Raw genomic sequence first — 10,531 nt, 5'->3', positions numbered from 1 at the left:
ACATTCCTGATGATGATGTGGCGCCTCCTCGACCTCAACTGTATTTAGGCCGTCCTCGATCCAAGAGTGGTGGAGCTTCATCAACCTATAGTATATATAGGTTAGCCTTGTTCCATTTCTCCACAATCTGAATCAACACCAGTCTAAGGCTTCTTCTTTGTTTTCACTAGCTTTTTCTCTTTGTCTTTAGCATTTTCCAGTCTTGATCTTGTTGGGGGTCTTGACAGATGCATGCCTTGGGCTTTGGGCTTTAACCCCAATCCCAAGAGTTAGTTTCTGGGATAATCATGAAAATTCAAATTTTGACATGGAAACAATATTATTGTATTCAGGATAATCTTTATATTTTGTATATATGCTTTACTAGCAAATCTAAAAGCAAGTGCAAGTTAACAAATGAGTTTCTCTAATTAAGTCATATATAGTTGATTAATAACATTTAGGAATTTTGCCCTTATATTCTTCTAGCCAAGTGCACATGTGAAAATTAGTTTCTCAATTAATTTGGGTGGAGCTGATAAAGGGTCCAACAATACCAACCTCTTGCCGTCATGGTAATAAAGAAAAAATTTCCAAAAGGACTCGCTAATAGATAACTTTTAATACCTACAATCATATTTGCAACACTTTTGCATTAAAACCTTCTATTCAAAAGAAAGAACAAGTTTTCCTTCTAAAGCTAGAGGCTACTTTTGCCATTTTTTTATAGACATTGATGTTTTCTTTGTCCAGGAATCAAGGACTAAGCAAGCTTATAAGTGCCTTGATCACAAGGATATGGAATTGAAAGGACTCAAGAAAATGAGCAATGCATTTAAGCTTTGAGGGTGCAAGTTTTCAACTAGGTATTAGCTAGTGAATAAAGTCTTTTGAGGAAATTGTTAGAGAATCCATCAAATATCAAAATTTCCTACAGATAGAGAATGGAAACTTTAGCCTCTTTTTCATTAGAGCTTCAATATCTCTAATGCCTCTTGACCATTGTTCCTTACCTTGCTTTTCAATTCTTTTGGTTATGAATAATGTCATTGTTAACAAGCTCCAACCATGCAACAGGCTCATAGGAATTGTGGTGGTCACTCTATATCAATTACTTTCTTGCCTTAGATCACCTGGTGGTTTAGGTTCTATGTTTTCCAACAATGGCAATAGTACCTTATTAAATCTTGGAAATATGAATTCCTCTTGTTGGCCACTAGTAAATATGAAGTTATTGGATGAACAAGTGACTACTACTGGCTATAGTCATTACTGGATATATGAGCTTGACTTTCACTAACATAACTTGACATTGCTTCTATCTACACAAGCCAAAGAGCAATTAGAATATAATCCAAATGCCCAAATGCATGATTATATTCTATTTACACGAGCCTGTATGCCACACTAAACATATATCAATCTTATGAATGAACAACAATGTGACAAAAGGCTACCTAAACAGTAGATGGCTAGTTTTACAGCTCTTGCAATCTTGAGACAATGTAGATGGAGTTCAAGTATGCTCTAAAGATGTGTATAGAGGATAATAGCAGTCATATGTACGTTGTTGCATTTCAAAAGGCTAAATAAGAAATCATAGGATTGCCAGCCAAGGAACTAACTACAATATGAGATGAGAATTATCTTTTCACATTGATGGTATTTGTTTGAAGATTTTTAATCTCAAGATTTGCAGCAAGCTCAAAAAATACCAAGACATGGAGAAACTTAGGTTTTACATACTTGGTCTTGACACTGGTATGTGGATTCCATTCTAATCTTATGCATGCTATTAAAATAGTTATATGATTTATCTTGCAGTTATAAGAAACTTGCAAGAAAAAAAACTACTTTCACTATATATCCATTTATCAAATAATGCAATCATAAATACCCATTCACCTAAGCTACTGCTACTACATCAGCTTTGTTTGATAATTATTTGCAGCAAGCTTATGGAAGTTTAACAAGGGTAAAGAACAGTAACATGTGATTCTAAAAGTAGATGAAATGGATGAATTCATTTTTTGACAATTACAAAATTGACTATTTGTGCAACCTTGTGGCCCTAGAGTTGCTCTCTTACTATTGGTGGGATTGGCACTTTAGAACTCTTAATAGTGCACATGTGTTTTAATTCACATAATGTAGTAGAAAAAAGTCACTATTGAATATGATAAACTTTTCTCTTTGATGAAAGTTGCTGGCTATGAGCAATCAAATTTCCCTATTGCTATTGGTTAGGCCTTTGTATGTCTATTTTTCTTCATAGTAAGCTTAATCTTCTATTGATAATCAACTCTTTTCTTAAATGCAAAAATAATGTTAGAATTGAACTAGGACTAACATGTTACAATAGGACTAAATATGCACTCATGAAAGAAGAAAAAGATTAAATTCAAACAAAAATATTGTTACATATTAAAGAGCCTAAGTGAGTTCTAAGAAATTCAATAACAAGGTTCCTTGGAAAAGAATTAACCATTGCAACTCAAGCCTGTCATTACCAAGCTTAAGTAAAATGGTTTAGTGTTTGATCACTATCCATTTCACAACTCACCACTTGTAAAACCACTATAGAAAGTAGGGACTCAAAAATTCTAAAGGAACAATTTCAATCATAAAACATTTAATTGTCCCAGTAGAGCTAGGATCTTGCTAGTAGGGGTAAAAATCTGTATAAAGATCATATAATAATAATAATAATAATAATTCTTAACTCTTTAGATATGGAAATTATGAATCTTATAACAATATTATTTTTATCTACAACTTTAATTAACTCATTTAGGATTGAAATCATTTGCCAAATCTCATCTTTTTCACTTCTTGGTAGTTTTTAATTTATTTACTTGAAATAATACAAAAAAAATATGTTTTTACCTGTAATAAAATAAATAATATTAGATATTGCTAAAATTATTCTAGTATAAATTACAACTGATAAGATCCATAATAATTATTAAAAAAATTTCATATTTATCTGTTTTAGCTAAAAAAATTATTATTTTAATACATAATTTATTTTTAAAAATCTGCTAATTATTAAAATATAATATATCTAGCCTAGAAAATTAAAAATTTCATATACTTTGTATTATTTATCAACTAAATTTTTTTCTTTTACAATTATTGCATGCTTGCATCTAAAACAATGCACTTATCTTTATATGTTCATAATTTAAATATTACTTATTAATATTTTTTATAAATATTTACTAATTTAGCTTACATATATTTTAAAAAATTCACATAACTTATATTATTAGACCTTTTAATATTTATTACCTGAAGTTTTTTTAATGCAATTAGTATTCTGGTTTTTAAATAATTAGAAAAACTGATTAAATAAACCATGTTTTGCTACTTACAATACACAAAAATGTTTTTCTAACATATTACTCCATTTGAACTCACCTGTCTGACAGGAAGCCTTGTCTACTGTCATAATCATGTTACACCCCATTCCCAGTTGTCCATGCAGTGTAAGCTCGGAGCAGCGATGGATCATGCAATTTTCTGTAAACCGTATTGCTACTTAGATGTATGTTGGTGGTATCACTAATCCCTGTGAAAGCCCATTTTCCAAGGTAGTTGATAATCAAAGAAAAATATAACCAGCAAATGGATCACAATACTGTTTTCAGTGATGCATACAATGGTATTGCAATAGTGATCCTTGCTTCATTACCCCATATGGAACCACATGTAAATCATTGATGTTCCTTACAATCAGCCTGCCATGCTTATGGTTACAAGACATCAATCCCCGCAGTTTAGTGTAGTGTTACAAGAGAACTCACCTAGCAATGCATAGTCTAGATCTTTAAAGACAAGAGAAGGTCACTCCTAGAGGATCACTTGAGAAAGAATGCGAGCATCAGCAAAATCATCCAGAAGACTAACAGTCGTAAGATCGTGAAGAAGCTTGGAGGCAATGGAATTAATATTCATTCCATCCATTCATATTGGAATTAAAAGTAAGATAAATATTCATTCTTTCATCGTAGTCCTTGATCTTCAAGTTTCTTGAGGCTCTTCAGATTTTACGGTAAAGTAACCTGTTGCCTCATCAAACTCCCTCAAAGCTTCAATGGCCTTCTCTTGTCGCACAGCTTGCTTCTGGTGACAAACGATTAGGATTTCATGGGGAGACTGCAGCATGTAGACATGAACCAGCCCCGTGTAGACAACCGCCTAGACAATTGCAGCGTTTGATCCCATGAGGGCAATCCAAACGGTGGAGCAGCGATGGCCAAAACACAAGAATGTAAAGCAAAGACCTCGTGATGTAGACCACGATGAATTTGAACAAACTGACACCGTCATACATTGCCGCCTTAAACAGTCTAGAGAAAAATATTAGCACCAGTTGATTTATCATTGTGGAACAGACAACTATTCCCACAGTTGAATAATAATTGTACATAAATATATTTAAATAATTCCAGTGTTTTATAATATTTTTTCATATGTTTATACTGACTATTAAAAATCCATTATATGGAAATTAGAGCATACATTATTTTTGGTTTGCTTAAGCAAACCTATAGGGGGACTGGGATGGTAGTGAATATACCTAGAATATGCTTGGATATTCTACCATCTAACGGTTGGTATTCATTTAGATTAATCTGGTATTTATAATTTATAAACATGTTTATAATTTATAAACTTTCCTAAACCCTTTCTAGTATATTCTTTTTTATTCTATTATCTAATGGTTGATATGCAATAAGATTAATCTTGTGTTTATAAATTACTAACATGCTTATAATTATAAACTTTATTTGATCAATTAGATTAATAAGTAATAATAAAACTACCATTAAGCAAACCAAGCGTTGCTACATGCAATGCGTAGCAATTTATTTATTTGTGGATGAAATTTTTTCCATAAAATTTTAACGCTGATGCCTCCAACAAGAGAACCGTATATGACAACTTTCTTTCGACAAAAGAGAACATACAGAAATACTGGATGTAAGTGTATAATTCTTGTTGATATCGTTAAAAAAGTTTCTTATTCCAGCTTTTTTTCTAGAGACTGAACGGAATTTATCCAAATCTATACCGGAGCTAGCAGCCAAGCAAACCAAACAAGGGAAACGTCCAAAGGCTCTGTAGCTTAGCACACCTGCACAAGCTTTGACCAAGCTCTTAAATAAAAAAGTCCAACTCTGACTCAACGCAACCGAACAAATGGCAAAGCGGACTCTCGATTCTGGAAGGATTCCCTCCGACTATTTCTATTTTATTATTCCTCCAAACAGACACCATACACGACGATTTTGAATCATTGTTTGCGCAACACGGGGAACAACATGCACAGCACGAAGCACTTTGGGTATGTTGTTTAATTGGGACTTTGGAGAGACACCACACCAGGAATTTGCGTGTAATCGAGGAAGAACTACGCGTGCCGGAGTTAATTAGTCCAGTGTAAATCTTCCCTTAAAAAAATGCGATCGATCGATGGTTGATCTGGCAGTTGCTTTCACTGCTCCTTTTTGGGGCGGAATCGCTTGCATTTGAGATGAGCTTGGTAGCTGGATGGAGACAGATCTAATGACGCCGAATGGATTGATCTTTTGGGTGATGTGGTATAGATCTTTCGAAGTTGTAGATAGACGAGGCTAGCTATGGAGCTACTTAGAGAGTACCAATGGTGATAGTTGGGAAGATCCTCCAAGAAATTGTAGCTGATTTGTGGCTGAGCTGATGTGATAGCCTAGGTAACATTGGTTTCGTGAGAGACGAAGAAGAAGCCACGTTTCTTTCATCTTTCGTGGAGCGAGTTTTTTTTTTTTCCTTTTTTTGCAAGAGGGTCCCGTTCGAGCGCTGCAGCTGTTTGTGAAGCGAACCCCTCGCTGCTGCTATCTTTCTTGCAGAGAGAAAAGGGCGGAAAGGAAAAGAGGCGTCTGCGTCTCCAAAATTTTGAATATCTGCGCCGGGAATCACATCGTAGTCGTGATCAATCTGCATAGGATTTTTAAAGAGGTTTGGGATCGCTGGACCCACAAGAGAAAAGATCACTGGTCAAAATGCCCAAGCCGGGCATCTGCTGTGAATCACACGGATGAGTGCGCCGCTGACCGTGTTCTTCCTCGTGCCAGATCCTCACCGCGGTGCTGGGATCGTGCTCTGTTTTCTTTGCTGTGGTTTTGATGGATCGGATCAAGTTGGGGCAATGCTCACGCTCAAGAGTAGAATCGTCAGCACTTTTGAAGATTGCTCTATAGTGTGTATCAAATTTGATAGGCAGGTTGCTTATAGATTCATCTTCCCTTTCTCTACCTTAGAGGAATGCCAACTCTAGTGCTTACTTTCAGAGAGATTCACAATTAAGGTGTATGTGAGGTCTTCAAGAGGGTGATCTTAATGGAAAAGGCATTATTAAAAGGTAATAAAATGAAAAGAAAAAATAGAAACAAACCTGAAAAGAGTGATATCCCCACTGGAATATCCTAACTTCCCACCACCCTAACCATAACTCAAAGTTGTGATAGACAACTTATGTTCGTATGGCCATCTTCACACCACCATATTTGGATCTTATTTGCTTTTGCCTCATGCTCTTCTTTAGAAGGTGCAACTTAACATTGTTTGCAACTCTAGCTTGATAAGGTGGTAATGCTGGTTTATGCTTTGAGCCCAATAGAACTCACAAGTCCTCTCTTAACTTTCCAATGGTTGACCATTCCCAAAAACTGCTTGGACATTATTCTAGTTTGCAGTAGCCCCATCTACTATGAAACTGCGAAAGTTTGTAGGCTTATCAGTCCACTTTAGGATAATATTAGAGAGGGACTTCCAAAATATTTCCTGAGTTGTTTGGTCTTGTACTTTAAATTCTGCTGTTGCAATTGTCAAGTTACAATATAGCCTATGAAAACATAGACATTTTAAAAATGAAGGGGGAAACAAACTTCTGTGGATGAACTCATATGGAGAGGTCCATTTCAATTCAAGGATGGAGTCAATTTTTTATTGCAACTTTCCCTCTCAAGATTCACACATCCAAGATTTTATCTTAAACAATATAATGTAAAAAAAAAGATATTATTATAACATATGAAGTATAACGGATGTACCTCCTTAGGCTAGTAGCAAGTTGTACTCCTCGTAGTAAGTCCCGCAAACTAGCCTTGTTTAGTTGAGTCTTTTGGCAACCTGAATTGAGTAAGGTGTTTGTGATTAAATTTTTGAGGATGGTCTTCTGAACATACTTTGGAGTTGCAAATGAGTTTCTCATAGTCTCTTTTTACACAACATCTTTGAAACGGTTGAGAAAACTCTTTTGTATCCCTTCTTGCATTGGATGCATGTGTGTGCCAACATATATTTCAGCTCTTCTACCCACTCTATCTCATGGAAGAAAGTAGTACATCTTGGCTTTGCAGATAGCACGACATAGAGGAACATTTTTGCAGAATTGACACTTGAATCCAACAACAATGGTGTCGCAGACTGGAGGATTGACAGCAAACCCTTCGAAAAATATAGAATTTCTACAACAATTTTGATTGCATACTTGTGGATCGCTACAATCGGTTGAAGGACTAGAAGAGCTCAGAAAATTCCCCGTGTGGCTTGGAGGGTGTGGAATATGACACTGGTGGATTGTGGTTTAGATGGAAGCATCAATGGCCTCTTCGACTGCTGGGGGTAATTCATGTTTACATATATTATTTGCATGAAGTTAATTATTAAATCTTTCCCAATGGAATTATCTAATGGAATTGAAGGTTGCCAAAAAAATAAAAGAAAAGAAAAAATAATGGATGAAATATTAAAAAAAATATTAATTACCTGAAATGTAATATAGTATAGCTGATTAAATCTTTAAGAGCAAAAGTCACTGTTGCTAATAAAATTAATGAAAGATAAAAATATATTAATATAAGGACAATCAAGATTTAGAAAAGTATAAAACCATTAAATAACAATAATAAAATTTCTAAAAGTTCTTTTTCTACATCTTTTATATGATATATATGTCAACTCTTTAAATATTTTCTCACCTTTTTTATTTTTAGTAAATAATAGTAAGTTATAAATCTAGAAATAATACATTTCAATCACAAAAATGAATGCTAATTAGGGTATATCTAATGTGCATCTTGATGTAACTAAGTAGTATCAATAAAAGACAAAGTTAAACCAAAATTTACATTTTTATATAAATAAATATGATCATTTTTATTAATTTACTTATACCATGTTTTTAACTCAAGAGCAATTTAAATTGGGAAAGGGGTATAGTTTTGATTTAAATAAAAATAACTTTTGATTGGTTGACATAATATTATAAGGAATAATTGGATAAATACTACTTTATCTATTAATGTAAAATAACTTGTATAGAACTTTGATATTTTTAGCAAGGGAAAATGGTACTATATTAAAAGCATTATTCACTTAATTAATTGTGTTCTAACAAAAGATTCTAGAGTTAAGATTTTTATTGTAATGTGTGAAACTATTGAGACTATTATTAGAAGTAGAGTGTAGTTATATCCATGTAGCAATAGTTTATATATACCCATCCATACACAATTGAGATATAAAGTTCTTCTTTATATGTACCTCTTTTAATTACTTTTATGGTATTGAAGCAATTAGCTCCTTGATCTTGGGCATGGTATTTGCTGACCACTTATCATTGATAAAGAGGATGATGAACCTCTCAATTGCAATCCCTTTTGCAATGCTTGAGGCTTTCATGGAGGTGTTGCATCAAGGCACTTAGGTGCTGAGCAACAAGTAGTAGCAAACAAAGTATTAGGCTAGTGGGAAATTGAGAGATTAAAAAATTTCAACAAGAATTAGGTCATAACAATTCTTTGTAAGGGGAAAGATATTTATGGAGATTCAAGTGCCTAATAGTAGCAGAAGTGGGAGCCTAGTAATTCATAGCCATATATAGTGAGACCATATGTTAATAGCAATATTGAAGCCACAGTAATGAGCAAGAGTGTGTGTAAGCAAAACTGAGACTAAGAACCAAGTTTTCTGATGAGTTTTTTGTATGTTTTTCTCATCAATTCTATATGCTCATCATAGGCATGATTCCAGTTTAGATTCAAGCTTGGATCAACCACTTGATGTTAAGTACAATTGAGATATATTGTGCGTGTGTTTGTGTCTCTTCACTTTCAACTAACTACTTAAGTCTTTATCTTCTTCTCTCTGACACTGGAGGCATCTCTCAAGAAGGTTTGCAAGAACATCTGTCAAATGAGCTTCTCCCCTTGTTCCTGTCCTGCTTTTGCAAGAGGAAATTTCTCCCAAAATCTACACAAGCTCATGCTTAAAGGGTGCTGTGATGCAGCCAAGAAATAAAAAAGTGCAAGTTGCTGAAAAGGTGGTTTAGTTTCGAATGATCTTCGTGAATCATGGAGATCTTGAGCATAGACTCTGAGAAAATTCCAACCTAATCATCCACAAGGCCTTCCATGGAGCTCTCACTAGAAGGGATCACATCCAGGATACGCCAGGCCTTGGTCGCCAGCTTCATTACACAAATTACGATTGATTTATTACGACATTCTCTGCCAGGAGATCAACCCCTTTACAAAGACCAGGACTTGACATGAAGAATCTCGAAGAACTCCTGGCCAAAGTGGACTATGCTAAAACGCAGACACATTTTTCTCTTCAGTATATATATGATACTCAACTCGACCCAATTCCTTCAGCAATCAAGATCCGGATCATTCGAGAAAGAATGCTCACGAGCATCAGCGAAAAGAGCGGCAGGATCATCCAGAAGACTAACAGTGAGCTGGTGGCATAAGATTGTAAAGAAGCTTGGAGGCAATGGAACTAATTGCTAAACTCTTACTCCTCATTGTAATTCTTGCTTGCCAAGTTCCTTGAGGCTCTTCAGATATTCAGCAAAGTATTCCCTGTTGCATTGGCAAACTCCCTCAAAAGCTTCAATGACCTTCTCTTGTCGCACAGCATGCTGTTTGTCCTTATCCACTGGCACGTTCATATACATGCCCAACCATCGCAACCACCTCCTAAGATTTCATGTGGAGACTGCAACATGTAGACATGAGCCAGCCCCGCAAAAACAGTTGCAGCGTTCGATCCCACGAGTACAATGGCTTGTGCTTTCCAAAACACAAGAACAGATTAGAGCAAAGACCTCGTACTGTAGACCACGATGAATTTGAACAAACTGACCCCGTCATACCAATCGTCAGAACCCATAGGTTGTATTACTGCATTATACAATCCAGAGAAAAATATTAGCACCAGTTGATTTATCATTGTGGAACAGACAACGCTGATGCCTCCAACAGGAAAACCGTATATGACAACTTTCTTTCGACAAAAGAGACCATACAGAAATACTGGATGTAAGTGTATAATTCTTGTTGATACAAAGTTAGCCCATTCACATCTTTAACTTCAAATCCCTTACGATCGAAATAACATTCCTATTAAGCAAGCTTTGTCTTACGAACAAAATTTCTCTTTGTCAAAACAAATCTATACCGGAGCTAGCAGCCAAGCAAACCAAACAAAGGGAAACGTC

The sequence above is a fragment of the Selaginella moellendorffii genome, unplaced genomic scaffold, assembly GCF_000143415.4.
Source record: "Selaginella moellendorffii unplaced genomic scaffold, v1.0 SELMOscaffold_5, whole genome shotgun sequence".
Taxonomy (NCBI): domain Eukaryota; kingdom Viridiplantae; phylum Streptophyta; class Lycopodiopsida; order Selaginellales; family Selaginellaceae; genus Selaginella; species Selaginella moellendorffii.
This window is presented reverse-complemented; position numbering follows the sequence as displayed.